Here is a 19,137-nt window from a genome sequence, read left to right as displayed (position 1 = left end):
CGTATAAGTGAAGATACAGTCTTAGCAATTCCTGACACCAGATACCCCTTCCATGTTCATGTAGATGCATCATCAATTGGTGTTGGTTCAATTTTAGTCCAAGAATTTCCTACCGGAAAACGGATAGTTTCGTATAATTCTCGAATTTACACAAAAAATGAGCAAAAATTGAGTACAACAGCCAGAGAACTTTGTGGTGAAATTTCTGCTCTACAAACATATGAGCATTACATAATAGGTTCCCCACATCCAGTGTATCTCTACACAGACCACAAGCCCCTACTGTATCTTTGGGGACGTAGAGGAAATTTATATCATCGATTTTTCCGCTATCAACTTGTCACTTCACAATTCCAAAACACGAAAATAATCTGGACAGAAGGCAAAAACCTAGCCTTTCCAGACTTAGCCTTTCTTAGTAGAAACGTCTCAATAAAAGTCTTAGACAAGTATCAACCGAAGCACAAAAAAATGCCGAAAGACATTAAATTTTATGACAGAAAAATACTTCGTGTTGCATGACAGTGAAAAAGGACAGAAAAACGATTGCTACCCCATTCTAAAACAAACTTTTCAAGGTGTTCAAAAGTTGAATTTTGAAAATGAACAATTTTTTCAGACAAACTATAAACCCAGTGATCGAATTTGTTCAACTTCGGACATATCAGAATCCTTCTTGAAAGGAAATGCAATAAATCACTATCGTGGAAAATTCCCACTAAAAGAGCCAATCCTAAGCGAACAAGACGACAGTGAAAACTACTACTCTGATTTGTCTTTAGAATTTGATGATAATTTAGAAAAAGAAAAGGAGCAATTTGAAAAAATTTCTACAACAGAAGACGACCCTTTGCTAAATTCTGTTGAATTGTCAGATTTAGAAATAGATGACATGAGTCTTGAGCAAGAGATTGAAGCAAGCAAAGCAAACTTTGATAGAATAGCAAGGGTTCGACTAGCAAAACCAATTTGTGAAAATAACAAAATTTCAGATGGAAAATAACTCATTGAGAAATTATCTAGTTTTGCTAAAAAATATTGACTTGAACATAATAGCAATAAGCCAGGAACAATTCAAAGACCCAGTTATTCAGACTGTAAGACAACTTTTTGAATCAGGAAACAAAAATGAGAAAAAGGTAAAATTTCGACAATCAAAAGCCATGAAAACGTACTTGAATAATTTTGAAAATCTTTGCCTAATTGGAAACATTTTATGTATTAAACAACCAACTGAAGATCCAAATATTCAAAACATCAAAATATGCGCACCGTTATCCCTTTTCTTTAAAATTTTTGAATTAGCTCACCAAGATTCGCTTTCTGGACACTCTGGAAAAGATAAAACATTGTCAAGCATAAAACGCTTTTTCTATTGGCCATGTTTATATAAATGGGCTTCTCACTTAATAGTAAACTGTTTAGACTGTCAAAAAATAAACAAAAACTCAAAGACTTAAACGAAGCACCGCTTGAACAATGGACAGAAACTGTACCTTTCCCCTTCCACACGGTACATATAGATCACAAAGGTCCAATAAATCCACCATAGAACGGAAATAAACATTGATTAGTAGTAATTGATTCCTTTTCTCGCTACATCCAAGTTTACCCAGTTTCATCAACATCAGCAAGTGAAACAATATCAGCACTTGAGAAATTTTTTCTTACTTTTGGTATACCACAAAAACTTGTGTATGATAAAGGATCAGCCTTTATGAACGAGGAGTTCACAAATTGGACTCATGAACTTGGAATTACGCATGCTCCTAGAACAGCATACTCTCCCTGGACCAAGGGAAAAGTTGAGATCCAAAACAAACATCTTGGCACACATTTCCGAATCTTTTTTGTACAAGCTAATGGTAATTGGAGTGACTTAGCACCAAAGTTCGCGTTTGCTCATAACACAACAGCAAACACTAGTACAGGATTAACACCCTACGAAATCGTTTTTGGCCAAAAGCCCCAAACTCCTCTTTCTCTGAAATTAGGATTATTAAGGTCTTCCAATTTAACTTGTAATTCAGAATTTTGCAAAGATTTACCACTCCACAAGCATTCAGAACAAAGTAGCAACAACGATCAGATAGATAAACTACTAAAACCAAAACTAAGTAGTTCATTGCTTGCTCGTGAAAATCAATTCAAACAAATTTACAAAACTGCATACAACAGAAGCCTAGAAGTTAACTCCACAGCACATCAAAACAGAAACAAACATAAACTAGGTAAGCTTTTAGACGTAGGACAACTAGTGTTAATGGAAAATCACTCATTCGAGGACGGAAAATCCAAAAAGTTACATGAACTATGATCAGGACCGTATGAAGTAACAAAAAAATTGACAAATGTAAATTACGAAATAGAACTTGTTTCAAACAAAACTGTCAAAAAAGTTGCCCATACTTCCCAATCGAAAACGCAATTTCAGAATTAGTTGTTGACTATGGTTTAAGGAATGAAAACTTCCAACCGTTCTGCAAAAATTTTATGAATAAACAAGTTGAAAAACTTAATAAGACAGTGGATAAATTTTCCTTTCAAAAACCCTATACTGAAACTGAATTTTTCCCCGTAGACAATTTTACAAGTAATACGGATAACATACAAAATGAAAATAATCATGAAAAAACACTTGAAGATAACAACACCACAATAACAAAACCTGACTCAGACACAAACACCTGATAACCGTAACCGTAGTAGAACTAGAAGTTCTACCCCATATCCCGAAACACGTATTCGTTTTGCAGATCCACCTGACATTAGAGTCAGCCCTGTTAGAACCCAAACCCGTGTACAATCACCCGAAGCAAACCCAACTCCCTCGGATGATCAACGTTCATCTCGAATCGATCGTCGAATTTCGGGACGATTGAAAAAACTTACTACTCGCTATCAAGCGGGATTTACTTAAATCTTACCTTATATCTTTACTTTAAAGGTTCAAATCCTCGGAAAATTAACTTCCGAGACCTTTTCTCTTACTTCTTCCAGAATTACTCTTAGCTTTCTGACACTAAAAAAAACAAAAACTCAGTCAATCGCTAATAAAATAAAGTTATTATGAAAAACAATAACTTCCTTTATAAATATTTAAATGTTTTGTTTGTCTTTACTGTTGTATCTTTTTGTAGACCCGCAGTTAGAAATGAGTTGGATGACATCTCCCCTACGTTATAAGTTGTTCATTATGACTGTTCAAAATTGAAAGAAAGCAAAATGTATGCTTTAAATCAAGTAGCTCAATGCAACATTAAACCGGAAAATATTAAAGTTGCACCTGCAACGGTGACACTGTATCAAAGATCATACAGAACAAAAGTCGAGGCAGTGATGTGTCGAGTAAAATCGCAAACTTTAAGATGTCACTGTGGACTTTTATTGCACTCTTCTTTAGCATATGACCAAATTTCTCTTACAACTGACGTCATAGTAACGCCAGAAGAATGCAGACGTGCAAACAAAACAGGAAAAATTGCAATAACAGAGTACGATAGAACTTAAAAGCTAGACATTTCAAATGAAGTTTTAAAACACCAATACACACACGGTGGTTTGAATGAGGATGACCACTTAGAAGATAACACAGATTGCTCTGCGTCAGGAGAAGTAAAACTTTATTCCTTTGAAACACAAATGCAAAGAGTTGAACTCGAAGTTGATCAGGAAACAAAATCAGTTTTTACCCCATTAGGATTAAAACATCCATGCGAACTCAAGGAAGGAGGTTGTGAAACAACATCACTAGACCCCTTCGCTTACTCATGGGATGTGCCAGAAAATTGCATTGTTACAAAACTTTTCACTCGAATCGCAAAAATGATAAAGTTCACAAACGAACCAGATCCACCACAATACTACATCATAAGTACGCACGACATGCAAAATGATGTTTATCGTTTGCAAAACAACATGAAAATAGACCACACGTGAGACATAAAACTGAGGATAAATAATGAAAGAACTTATATTTGTGGAAAGCCTACTCCTTTGTTTATTACAAACTTTGATGATTTATTTGTTTCCTTCACAGGCGGATTTGATATGAATACGGGAAAAACCGTAATTTCGAAAAATAATGTTAATTATTACAAAATGAAAGTCGGCACCGACAACAAAATAAGGGTGAACGGTTTTTACGAGACACCTAAAAACGAGCTAGTTGGTCGCCAACATTTTGGAAATCATAAAAAAATTGTTGAAAACTTTGAAAAAGACACTATCGATTATGATGCTCATATGCGTATGAAAATTAATTTCATGATGTATAAGGTCCTTCGTGATTTTGAACAGTCTGACTTCCTTATTTTACAAAATATGTGCGAGCTCAGACGCACTCAAATCCAAATGATCAATGCATTGTCTTACGAAAACAATAGATTGGCCGGATACATGTTAACCGGAAATCGTTCAATGTTCTTAGAAATTGAAGGTGTTATAGGTTTTCTATATCCGTGTCCAAAAAAAATTTCACCGCTTAAAGTACTTGATCGCTGTTACGACCGTATTCCGATCTTTTATGACGGAAAAACTATGTTTGTTAATCCTATTACGCGCCAAACATTTCCATTTGCAAATGAAATAGACTGTACAGATGATTTCAAAAATTTGTTTCAACTTGATTTAGATAATAATAATTCTTGGTATCGATTGATGATGCCGGCGCCAGTTCCTTTTAAACCGCCCGCTGTTTTTGCTCCACAACAAACTGGTTATATTCAAAAAATCCCAGACTATGATTCTCGTCGTGCTGGTATTTACACTGTAAACCAGTTGAAAGATTTTTGGAGAACAACTTTACACAAATCTGCATCTAATTCAGTTTTGAAAAAGATTTCTCGAACAGTGCTTCAAAACGCACATGTAGACAATAGTCAACGCGATATCTATCGCGCCGCAGGCCTCAATAATCGACTATACTTAGATTCAATGTTGTCACCATCTTTTTTCCTTGATCACTTTAAGAGTACTTTTGGAGAAATTGGCTATTACATAGAAAGAGCCGGAATTTTATTTGCATGTTTCATGTTGATCAAGTTCTTGATCGATGTCGTAATTTTTATTTTAAGAGCTTTCGAGATACAAAAACTGTTGAAAAACACTATTGGTTTTTGGAAAACATTACTATGAGCCTCGTACAATTTGTTTCTATTTTCCATTGTAACATCAATTTATCAAACACCTAAAGATGATGAAAACTCTGATAACAATACAAACAATGAACCAAACAGAAGTCGATACCTCAAGCATACACCAGCTAATAACATCTATTACGACAACAGTCAAATTGAATTGTCACCACTCACTGCCCCTGAAGTGGCATCACCTCTTATGCCAGAAATATCACATCTTTACCCTAAAGTTCCTACTGAGCAAGAAGTAAATGCAATTGCTCCCCCATAATTCAGTCATTCAATTTGTCTTTTTATACTTAATTCATCACACTTAATAAACTCTTATTAGTCTAATTTAACTGTTTCAGCATTATGATTTGAGATGCAAAACTTTAATGATCTTTTTGTATCTGAGTACCATAAAGGTTTATTTATTAAGTTTCACGAATTTTATGGACATATATATTACTCTTTTACACCTGCTTATGAAAATTTAGTGCATTTAAAAGTTAGCGCACCCAAATTTTTTGACTTAGTAGACATATTAATTTATTCAGACCACGAAAAATTTTATACTCTTAAGGAATTTTTACTTGATTGTGAATATGGTCTACTCGATTTAGGAAGCAACATCCACTTTCTTCTATAAAATGATGCACCTCGATCTTCAGTAGTCCCTTCGGGAACTGATTAATTAATTGGCTATTTTATACGTTTTAACAAATTTTGCCTTATTTCTTAAACGTTTCAGAGAATCAAACGTATTCACAGTACATTGCAAACACTTCGGAATCCATCAGCACGAGAATATCGTTTTGGAATGTACTTTTACTATCAAGGCAGTTTAGTAACACCTTATCAGATTAATCGATCTTTTACTATCCATTTTCCCTATCAAGTAACCCCCACTCTAGAAGTTTTGTTTGATTTTGTAAACTCTTGGGACGAAGGTTCGATAACAATACCAGCTTTTTCCCCTATTGGAACTTTTTTTGATGCTTTCAGAGCAAAATTTAGATCAGATCCCCATTGATATCTCCAACTGGTAATGATTAACATACAGAATAGATCCCTTACCCTTAAATTGAGTAACATAAAATATATTATCTTTGGATTATCCACCACCCATAACTCCTTCATAATTTACATTCGACAACCCCACAGCATTTTAAATCACTATCTAACTTTAAAAATTAGTCACGCCCAGATACTCGCAATAGCTCTATTCTTATCCTTTTATTCAAACGCCGAATTAACAATTAAGTACCCTATTTCCTTATTTTAAATCATGTTTTTCCTTTTAAACCAAGAATTAGTTGAAATTTGTAGTTTCGTGAAAACCTTCGAAACTGAACCTTCCCTTCAAGCATTTATTTTAGTAAACCTGAGGAACGTCACAACCCAGAAAAAATCAACCCTCTCAGTCTACCCCACTTCAGTTCACTAGAATTATTTCCTTTACCTACTCGAAAACGAGTCCAAATGTGCTAAAAATATCTCAACAGAAACCAATAAATTGATTTAATTATGATCTTTCAATTAAACCAGCATTTAGTCAGAATAACTGACATTAAAAATTCCTTTATAGAGACTGATAACTATACCTCCCCTTCCTTAATAATTTATTTTGTTAATATTGATACCCAACAAAGTTTAACGAAAACCCTAACTCCCATTTCACCCCACTGGAATTTCTTTTTGAAAATCGAAAAATCGCCATTATTGAAATTAGATCAATTAAATCCCCCAAACAACTTCAATAACGAAACTATTTATCCATCTCGTGATTTTTAAAATGGGAAACTGTTTATCCTTCAGAATAGTTTTTCCCCTCCAGAACTCATCACGCCCCCCTATTGTCGAATATCGTGATGAATGTCCCATTTGTTTAAGAACTACTTCATGCTGGAAAAAATTGCACCCTTCCGACGGAGACCAACCCCCTCATCTAGTTTGCACTGATTGCAGAACTAACCTACTCAAACACTCCTCCCAACCAAACTGCCCCCTTTGCCTCCGCCACATTTAATTCGCTATCCCTTAGTTTTTATTATCGATGTTTTTGCTGCAACCAAATAAAGAAATGTGTCACCTCCTCCAATCACCCGCACATAAAATGTCACCAGAACCTTGGACAATTTGTGTGTAATCCCTGTGCCCAAGAGAAACATAATTGCCCATTTGTTTGAAGAAGATCAACCCCCACGACGTTTGGTCGGAAAATTCCTAAACAATGCACCCCATTTACTTCCCAATTCTTATTCTTCTCTCCTTCGTCATCACCCTCTCTGTTGGCATCCTCATAGAAGTCCTCCTCCTCCTCCTCATCTAACGACCCTTCATCACTAGCAGGTATATACTGCAACACAAAGAAAACCCAGCTGCGCGGGTCGTTGCACGGAGGGGAGCCACGAGGTCCGAAACCCAATTTTAGTCAGTTAAATCTGACACAATCTGATTCAAAGCTTTAAACAAATAATTTTTTGATTAATAGGATATTCCGATTTTCAAAAACGGAGATTGTTTTCCCCATTTCAATTCTTTCGAATTTTTCTTTTCCTTCTTTCCACCCGGTGGGAGCTTCGAAAAAATTGATTCTGCACATAATGTGTGATTGTTTTCCTGTACTCTAAGAGTATGATTTTGCTGGTACGTTAAAAAAACGATTGTTTTCTTTTCAGCACAGCTAGATTTCGTTTTAACCTTTCTGTGTAAGTGTATTTATATTAATGTTTGACAAGATGTCGAAAAGATCCTACCAAAACACAATACCCACACTGCCAGAGGAGCAGTACGACCCGTTGACCAACTGGATGGCAGATCTTCCACCTCTAGCAACGAAACCAAGAGCGATCCATCCTCGCCAACGTGGCAATAACAACAACAACAACAACAACAACAACAACAACAACAACAACAACAACAACAACAACAACAACAAACAGAGGCAACATCAGCCCCAACAACATCAACAGCAGCCTTCAAAGTCAAACGCGTCTATTTCTCTCACAAAACAGCTCCTCAATGATGGTTTACCAAAAGACAATAATTTCCCGCTTAAACCCAGACGTCTCGAAATGCAGTTCGAAAGAGAGATGTTTCCACTGAAAGAAAATCCACAGTTCATCACTTCGCTGGACTATTCACTAAGACCTGAATACAACCAGTGGCGAATTGATGACAACGCCGTAATTCAGAACTTGGCAACCCAAGAAAGAATTGTAGTACCAACTGAAGTGTTGCCAATCCAAACAAGGTTTTGCCTAGTTCAATCATTGAACGAATGGAGGCTTAGAGCTAGGAACGTCAGCGAACGAACATACGAAGTTGAGACCAAGATGCTGAACGTTCGCTCAACTTTCCCCTTTGAGCAGCTCACAGCCTTACCAAAACCCGAAAATAGTCATACTGAGGAGGAACCTAGTTGTGGAAGCGACCTCGCTGTCGAAAATTCTGAGTTTCGAAAAAAGCTCTGGGAGTCAGAAAATGCTCTGATGGACTTACAGTCCAAAATGAGCAGAATGTAAATCTCGGCACAAACAACAGTGGACGAGAAAGAGCAATTGCGGAAGAAATTGCTTATTTCTTCTCAGACGGTTAAAATAAGAGACCAGCAACAGTCAGACCTCTTATATAAATGTAAAACTCTGATTGAGGCGAACAAGCTGATGGCTGAGGAATTAAAGAAACTAAGATATGAACACAAAAAGGCCCTCAGCAAATGAATTTCACAACTTGAACATTCTCAATTTTGTACTTCATAAGTTTATCTTTGAAAGGTTCTTGTCACTTGTTATAATTCAATATTGAACCTCTTAATAACTAGTACACTTTGTACCCGCTTTTGCATTTCTTGCGTTGTTGTGCAATACTTAAACTACAAATTTGCTTAATATTGTATACCTATTAACCCTCATCAGTATCTCAAAGTTGTAAATTTTTAACGTGTTTTTATCTCAATATGTTGCTTTTTAATTTGCAACTTTTTGTAAAAACTATTATTGTTTCTTTAATAATCTTAATGTAAACTTTGTACGATAGAGCACAATTTTTCTCTTCTTTAAACCGGGGTGAGCTGTAGTATTGCTAATTGGATAATTGCCGCCGCAATTATCGATACTACAGAGAGTATAATTATTTAACGGTCGACTTTGTGAACACTTTAGGCTTAGTCTAAACTGACGGAATATTAAAAGAGAGCTATGCTGCGTAAATTGCGTTGAGTGAATGAATACATTATTCATAGCCAAATACTGCTGTGTTTTATTTAATACACTATGGAGCAGGCCATTCACTGCCGCTATTAATACGCGTACTAAGTGAAGGATACTGAAGCTATCCAGGCCGCTCTTCAGCAGCAAGCCTGAAACGAATATATGACTAAAGACGAGTAATAGTAGGCTCCACGAATGACCTAGGAATTGATTCGGAGCTAGTCATAGGTCTTGTGATTTTTTAGTCGTGTTGACTCCGTTATAAACACGCACGAGCTTAGAGCTTGCTGCTGAAGGAAATCAGACCAAACTCAACCAGCGCGAACGTAAGACGCTTGATTTTCAACCAAAAAATTTCCCTCTCTCTCTCTCTCTCTTCCTCTCACTGCTCTTAGAGCGAAATATCTACTCCTCAGCTAAGAGGGAAATATCAGCAGCGATTGTAAGTCTGCCAATTTTATAGCAAAATAGAGTTAGAATAATGTTCACATCCAGCAGTAAGATGGATTCAATTTATTGATTAAGATTAGATATCCCACCATAATTGCAAGTAAGATTTACCCCCTAATTGTGCTCTATCCTTTCTATCTATTTTCTAATTAATCTTTATATCTTATTAATTTTATTTTCTAGCAAATTACACATAGATTTGGAAATTAGCAAAGAACATTGTGAGCATATAGTGAGACTTATTCTAGCACGTAATTAAGGTCGCTACAATAGTATAGGTTTAGCTCTACTTTGGTAATTAAGAACACGCGAATAAAATACCTACCACATCAGAGTTAAAAAAATGAAATTGACAATAGCTGAAAAAGAAGTTGTGCAGTTCCATGCATTATCATGCCCAAGAACAAGACAACAGAAAATTTGAGTGACAACAAAACTGAAGCTCATTTGTTTGTAGCTGTCACTCTCACTCCTCTGTTGCATTTGTCTATTCTTTGCAGGCGTCCCATTTTACCCTATCTCACGATGACGAATCGGTAAAAACAAATAATCAAAACAAAATCAGCTGCGAAAAACATCTTGAAAACTATTCAGACCAAAAAATGAACTCCAAAGATGTTTCAAAATGGTAGCTAGAATAGTGAGAAGCTGAGAATAAGAATGCAAAAAATATGCTTACAGTAACTGTTTCTTTTTTAGATGGTTTTTAAGTTGTATATAAAAGATAGAGGTTCTCATGAAAAGACACAGTGTTGTAACTTTCATTTCCCATGAACACTTCAATGGTTCACTGCAATAACGTTAACAAAAGAAAATGAAATCAAGAGAAACAAATTTACATATATAATTCCTTTTAGAACAAGGTCCAAAAAATCCTAACTAAAAAAGAAGTGAAGGCTAGAAGGTTAAAAAGATGAAATTTGATATATACTAATTTGAAGCCGCGCCCAAAACGTTGATTTTTTATACTTCAGAGCTGGACCATATTGACAATTTTGTGAAACAAACACGCTGTAGATAGCAAACTCTGCTTTAAAGGAACTCAAATTTTACTTTATATTACACTTAAGCTTTCAAAAAATTGCAAACATTTAAGGATTGAAAATTAAAAAAACTATTTGGCGAACGCGTCCTACAAAATGACAGCTTCAACATGAATGCATGACTGAAAATTTCAATAGGTTAAAAATAGGTTATTTATGAACACAAAACAAAACACATAAATTAAGGTTTCAAAATAATTTAATTTAGGTATATTTTTTTTCATTTCATTATTTGAATGGCTGGTATCTATTTCTGAACGTGTGTGTGGAAACAGGTTAATAAGAGAGGTTTCTGTTAAAATTAATTTATCTTCACTGAGTTTTGCCATCTTCATTAACACAGGCCTTTACACAGAAACCTAAAAAGGTCAAACTATTTGTAAAGCTTTCAAATATAGACAATTGCTTACAAATCAGCAGCAATTTTATTATTTGTTCCAATTTGAGTTTAAAATTGTTCACAAAAAGAATGTTGAGAAGTGCTACTCTTCAATACTACATTAAGATTCAAGACCGTCAATATTTACTTGTTTTTCCTCTCTGTCCACAAAAATAAGGTTGTGGCTGTGAGCACATTTAGAACGTGATTTTTTATGCGTTAGCAATAAAAAACATCTGGAAGAAAAAAATTATTGAAAATAATTTCGTTCGTTTCTCTGATTCAATGATTGCAAAGAAACAATCCCAAGCAAAATGTTTTTTGGAAAAACAGCTTTAATGTAAGGCAAATCATCCGAGTATTAAAGCTAAAAGTAGAGGATACTCTAAGGCAACAAGGAGGCTCGTTAATGTGCGATCGCACATGAGGTTCCAACCCGAGCTCATTTGATTTTTGTCTCAATTGTCTCAAAATTAGATGTTGTAGTTTAAAAAATCGTTACACAACCAAACTACTAATTGAATTACATAAAGCCATGCCTGAATACAGCGCTCATGAGAGCTCCCATTGAAAAGACTACGAGAAGAAGATCAAACAACAAAAAAAGCAGAAACAAAAATTTCACGCAAAACCTCAATATCTAAATTTAGAAGCAGCTAGTAACAACGTCAAAATACATTCAAATAAAGCCATAACTACATAAATTTACCTTTTCCTACATATACAGCATATGGAAATTCTCATTAATGAGAAAATGTAAAGTCGACAAAAAGAAAAAACAATGAGGCGAAATTTAAAAATCAATCCACATTTTTTAAACCAAAAAATTTCAAAAGACTTAAAAATCATTAGCTTTCAAAGAAATAATTTTTGATAAAAATACTAAAAAATTAAAATGAAACCAATAAGGCATGCGTTTAATTAGAATAAACCATAGAAATGGATTAAAGATGCAGAAAAATTTTTAAAAAAAATTAAAAACAATTTTACAAAAACACAAATTATCTAAGCCATCAAAATCATTAGCTATTACCGGAATATTTTTATTTCAGTTTTTATTTATACTAAATCAACTAAACTTATATTGAATTATTCAAAAAGTTCTTTTGGGCCACATTTGAAATTCATTGGGATCTGTTATTACGCGAAAATGCTAAAAGAAGGGAAAAAGAAACGCAAATACACCACTCAAAAAACTTTTATCAAAAAAGCATATTGTTCAACAAACAAAACACCAGTTACGACATGATATCAGTAGACATGTTGATTTTCGAAATTCAAGGAAATTGAAGAGACCTCTCAATGATTAGAATAAGTTACAATTTGACGAAAAGAACAAAAAAACGACGAATTCGAAAAAATATTTCTACGATGAATGTATAATATGAAAAACTTTAAGACTATTCGCTATAAAGTGGCTGCTTCGGGTTATATCAATCTTTCAATCCTCACAATCTTCAATTATGAGCCTATGAGGCCAGCCAGCATTTAAAGAATAAAAAAACAGGCAAAAACAGCAAATTCAAAAAAAAACTGAGCAAGAAAAGTGTCGAGGCAAATAAAAAATAACCTTTTCAATATAAATTTTTCTATTTTCAAACATTTTTAACAGCAATTGGATTCTTCTTTTCTTAGGAATGTGACTTCAACAAAATTTGAACAAATACTTTAAAACCACGAAAAGTTTGAGAAAACCCGTAGTTTCAACGCCATTGATATCAACAGCTTTCAATGCAAGCCAATAAACACGCTAAGTCTGTTTCGATGGAACAACAAGGATGTTTTGTCAAGCATAGGTAAACAAAAAGACATCACAATAAGTCTTATGGCTATGAAAACAACAAGAAATACAGGCAAAAACCAAAAATTCTGAAAACAGTTTCTATTTTTCATTGAACGTTTTTTCTGAGACAATGGGAACGCCATCAACATTAGGATAACATGATAAGATTTCAAAAGAAACCATTAAAACGAAATGTCCAAAAAAATTGAAATCTTGTGGCATTGAAGCCATATAATCAATAGTTAGAATATAAAACCACTACTGAGAATAATTTTGGTTGCAATAGGAAGGAATAGGGTACTGTCATTACTCAGACTGACGTAAAGTTCACGAAGATATGTTTAGGACTGGTTAACATTGAAAAAACTCGAATATTCCTTATCAAAGTCCTAACGGTTATTAGCTGTCCACTTAAACCACTAGATAGGTTCGTTTAATGCTGATTACGAAACCTACTGCACTTTTACTCAACAAGTTTAAGCCAAAACAAAACCAAAAATTTTGTAAAAACTAAAACAGAAAATCAAATTTTCATTTAAAATTACGAAAATTGAGAGTCGAATCAGAAAAAGATGAGCGGAAAAAAATTATCAGTAAAAATGTGCGAGAAAAAATTCTCGCAGCCAATTAGACCAAAAGCTTGTCTCTGAAGAGCAGGTAATTTCGGCAAAAGAAAAAATAATGAGGCGAAACTCAAAAATCAATCCACATTTTTTAAACCAAAAAACTTCAAAAGTCTTAAAAATCATTAGTTTTCAAAGAAATAATTTTTGATAAATATACTAAAAAATTAATACGAAACCAATAAGGCATGCGTTTGGTTAGAATAAGCCATAGAAATGGATTAAAGATGCAGAAATTTTTTTTTAAAATTACAAACAATTTGCAAAAACACAAATTATTTAAGCCATCAAAATCATTAGCTATTATCGGAATATTATGTATTTTTATTTCAGTTTTTATTTATACTAATTCAACTAAACTTATATTGAATTATTCAAAAAAATCATTTGAGCCACATTTGAAATTCTTTGGCATCTGTTATTACGCGAATGTGCTAAAAGAAGGGAAAAAGAAACACAAATGCACCACTCAAAAAACTTTGGTCAAAAAGGCATTTTGTTCAACAAACAAAACACCAGTTACGAGATGACATCAGTAGACATGTTGATTTTTGAAATTCAAGGAATTTGATGAGACCTTCAATGATTAGAATAAGTTACAATTTGACGAAAAGAACAAAAAAACGACGAATTCGAAAAAATATTTCTACGATGAATGTATAATATGAAAAACTTTAAGACTATTCGCTATAAAGTGGCTGCTTCGGGTTATATCAATCTTTCAATCCTCACAATCTTCAATTATGAGCCTATGAGGCCAGCCAGCATTTAAAGAATAAAAAAACAGGCAAAAACAGCAAATTCAAAAAAAAACTGAGCAAGAAAAGTGTCGAGGCAAATAAAAAATAACCTTTACAGAAGAAACTTTTCTATTTTCAAACATTTTTAACAGCAATTGGATTCTTCTTTTCTTAAGAATGTGACATCAAAAAATTTGAACAAATACTTTAAAACCACGAAAAGTTTGAGAAAACCCGTAGTTTCAACACCATTGATATCAACAGCTTTCAATGCAAGCCAATAAACACGCTAAAGTATGTCTCGATGGAACAACAAGGATGTTAGTCAAGCATAGGTAAACAAAAAGACATCACAATAAGTCTCATGATTATGAAAACAGCAACAAAAACAGGCAAAAACCAAAAATTCTGAAAACAGTATCTATGTTACAATGTACAATTTTTCTAAACCAATGGGAGCGCCATCAACATTAGGATAACATGATAAGATTTCAAAAGAAACCATTAAAACGAAATGTTCAAAAAAAATTTGAAATCTTGTGGCATTGAAGCCATATAATCAATAGTTAGAATATAAAACCACTACTAAGAATAATTTTGGTTGCAATAGGAAGGAATAGGGTCCTGTCATTACTCAGACTGACGTAAAGTTCACGAAGATATGTTTAGGATTGCTTAACATTAAAAAAATTCGAACATTCTTTTTCAAAGTCCTAACAGCCATTAGCTGTCCACATAAACCACTAGATAGGTTCACTTAATGCTCATTACAAAACCTATTGCACTTTTACTCAACATGTTTATGCCAAAAAACCCAAAAATTTTGTAAAAACTCAAACAGAAAATCAAAATTTCATTTAAAATTACGAAAACTGAGATTCGAATCCAAAAACCCTGTGCGGATAAAAAAAAGAAATTTCAGTAGAAATCTGCGAGAGGAAAGTCTCGCAGCCAATTTGACCATAAGTTTTTCTCTGAAAACTTTATTTTTGATCCTTTGAACTTCTTCTCTAAGCCAATGGGAACTGTCAAAATTAGGATAATGTGATAATGTTGCAAAAGGAACCAAAATTACAAAAAAACTCCAAATTAAAAAAAAATTATAAAACCTCTTTAATCGAAGACATAAAACCAATAGTTAGAAGACAAAACTCCTAATTAGGTAAAATTGGGTTGAAGTAGAATTGAAGCGGGGTCTGCAATTACGGAGTCTGACTTACAGTTCATGACAGTAAGTTAAAGATTGATTAATGTTCAAAAAAAATTCAAACAAATTTTTTTCAAGTCTCAACAGCCATTAAATTCAATAGCTTTCAACGGCAGTCAATAAATACGCTCAGCTATGCCTCGATGTGTGTAAAGGGATGTTTGTTATTCATAAGTAATTAAAAAGACATCACAATAAATCTTATGACTATGAAAACAGCAACAAATGCAGGCAAAACCCAAAAGTTCTGTAGAAAAATACGATAAGAAAGTGTCGCAGCCATTTAAAACATAAATTTGTCTCTGAAATTTTTATCTATGATCCATTGAACGTTTTTTCTAAGCCCATGGGAGTCATAAAAATTACGAAAACATGATAAGATTCCAAAATGAACCAAAAAAAACAAAATGTTCAAAAATGGAAAAAAATGAAATCTTGTTCATTGAAGTCAAATAACCAATAGTTAGAAGATAAAATCGCCAACTAGATAAATTTTAGTTGAAGTGGAAAAGAAAGTGGTTCGGTCATTACTGAGACTCAGTAACAGTTCGCAAAACTAAGCTTAAAATTGATTTATAATAAAAAAAAACTTCAAAAAAAGGTTTTAAAGTTCCTAACAGTCTTTAAATTCAATAGCTTTCAACGGAAGCCATTAAACACTGTAAATTATACGTCGACGTGACAGCAATGATGTTTGTCTTTCATAAGTCATCAATATGACATTACAACATGTCATTGACTACGAAAACAACAACAAATAGTGGCAACAAGTCCAAAAATTCAGTAGAAAAGAGCAAGAAGAAAGTGTCGAAGCCATTTAAATCACATGCCCTTCTCTGAAAAAATTTTCTACGATCCATTGAACGTCTTCTCTAAGCCAATGGGAACTGTCAATATTAGGAAAAGGTGAAAACATGTCAAAAAAATCCAAAATTACAAAAACCTAATCCAAGAAAATAAAAAAATTTAAAAACTCGTGCATCGAAATAAAAAAACCAATAGTTAAAACATTAAACCGCTAACTAGACAAAATTATGTTGATAGAAAGGAAAGGAGTTCTGTCATTCCTGTGATTGACTTACAGTTCACCAAAATAAAATTTTCAAATAAATGTTTTTAAAGTCTTAACAGTCATTAAAATCACTAGCTTTCAACGAAAGTCAATAATTACGCTCAATTATGTCTCGATGTGAGTAAAAAGATGTTTGTCATGCCTAAGTAATTATCATGACATCACAATGAGTCTCAAGACTATGAAAACAACAACAAATACAGGCAAAAACCAAAAATTCTGAAAACTTTTCTTTGAACGTCTCTTCTGAACCAATGGGAGCGCCATCAACATTAGGATAACATGATAAGATTTCAAAAGGAACCAATAATACGAAATGTCCAAAAATTTTTAAAAAATTAATTCTTATGGCATTGAAGTCATTTAACTAATAGTTAGAAGATAAAACCGCTAACGAGATTATTTTTAGTTGCAATAGGAAGGAATAGGGTCCTGTCATTACTCAGACTGACTTAAAATTCGCAAAAATATGTTTAGGATTGGTTAAAATTAAAAAAATTCGAATATTCCTTTTCAAAGTTCTAACAGCCATTAGCTGTCCACTTAAACCACTAGATAGGTTCACCTAATGCTCATTACGAAAACTATTGCACTTTTACTCAAGGAGTTTAAGCCATAAATTCCAAACATTTTGTAAAACCTCAAACAAAAAATCTAAACTTCATTTAAAATTACGACTCCAAAAAACATGAGCGATTCCTTGAAAACAAATTTTTTGTTCATTGGGCTGCATTTGATTGTAAATGAGGTTTGACCTTAACGCAACCTCGGTATGAAAAACGACTGGTCTTTAGAAACACAAAAATTATTTATATCTAATGTAATTTTGAATTAAATTTCTAAAGACAAAAATGTTAATTCGAACGAACAATACGGTAAAAGTGAACAAAAGTGAACCAAATATCCCGTGTTCACATGAAACTTCATACCTCGATAACTCCTCGAAAAAAAAACGAAATTAAAAAATCTTTTTAATTTTGAATTCTACGCTGGATGAGCTTTTAAATGATACCACTCACATTTCTCTACGATCTATGTACCGATCGGCCAAAAATATCTGAACAAAAAAATAAAACCCATTTGAGTATATAGTTCCTCGCCCACAAGGGGTCGGAACAAAAGTTCTGAAAACAGAAATTTTAAAGAAAAGGCTAAAAATCTCTGTTAAATTTTGAACTCAATAAGTTTTTGGTTCAATGAGCCAGATTTTGTTAATTACTGCAAAAAATTGTTGCAAAAGTGAAATTGATTCAATTCTTCACAAGCTGTCCACTTTGAACCTTGATGAACTTTCAAATTTTCAAAGTTTGATAACACCTCACAAACATCGGATTCAAACAATACTCGAAAGCGTAAAGAGGAGGTCAATTTTAAAAAAAGTTTGTTACTTATGTCTGATATTAGTCTAAATTCTGAAGTTCCCAATAATTCCTGAAAATTACCTAAAAACTGAAACCTCTTCAACTCATTACGAAAGACGAAGTTCGATTCAACTCAACTTATATAATCTCTGCCTTTTTGGTTTCTTAAAGATATCAATTCAGAGAAACAATAAGTAGAACCCATTTGTGCATATAGTTTCTCCCCCGTTGTCTGGGGTAGGACAACATTCTTCGTCAAAATTTTAGAGTACAAGCTGTTTTTACTAGATTTTATTGTGGCCAATAAAGTTAATATTAGTTGATCTTCTGTAAATCTGTGACGCAGACCAAATTTACTCAAACTTACCGTTTCCAATTAACAAGGCACCAAACTAATGATAAACGCAATTAAATAAAACAGGATACCTAACTAATAACTATGTGTAAAAATAAATGTCTGCTGCGCAAAAATTAGTTTTGAAAAAGTGAATTTTTTGGATTTTAATTAGCAATTTTCGACCAAATTCTACTGTTGACGAACAGCTACGACTGATTCCTCCTGTGCTTCGAAGAAACTCTGGTAACCAATTCACAAGTTAGCAAGCTAAGTAATTAAAAAATTAGAAACAAAATATATATATTTTTAGTTTTATCTAAGATGACCGATGACCCACAAATAAGTATCCAGAGTGCGCACAGGATGTAATATTTTAAAATTGTAACTTGATAAAGAAACTCAATTTGTGTGAGAAATATTTGTCTTTGATTTGAAGCGATATGAAGTTAAAGTAAAAAGGAAAAAGATGAGGGGAAGAGAGGGAGTGGGGGGGGGGGGGTTGAGATGGAAGAAATATATTAAAAATCAATAAATGGACAGAAAATATGGGCAAATGCCAATATACACTTATCTATCAAAACACAATAACATTGCCGGCCTCAACCTTACCATTCTAGCATCTCTCGACTACTCGACTGCTCAACTGAACTTACTGCTTATTGCTATATCTATTTTTTTTCTCTCTCTCTCTCTCTCTTTCTCAATTTCTTTTTCTCAACATTTCTCGCTGCTCCTCACTTGGCCTGCTTTTTGATCACACTTGAAAACAGGAAGAGACAAATAGCAAAATGAACAGTTAAAAGAAAAC

This window comes from Convolutriloba macropyga, chromosome 6 (genome assembly GCF_964194025.1).
Source record: "Convolutriloba macropyga chromosome 6, txConMacr16.3, whole genome shotgun sequence".
Taxonomy (NCBI): Eukaryota; Metazoa; Xenacoelomorpha; order Acoela; family Convolutidae; genus Convolutriloba; species Convolutriloba macropyga.
Note: the sequence above shows the minus strand (reverse complement) of the source record.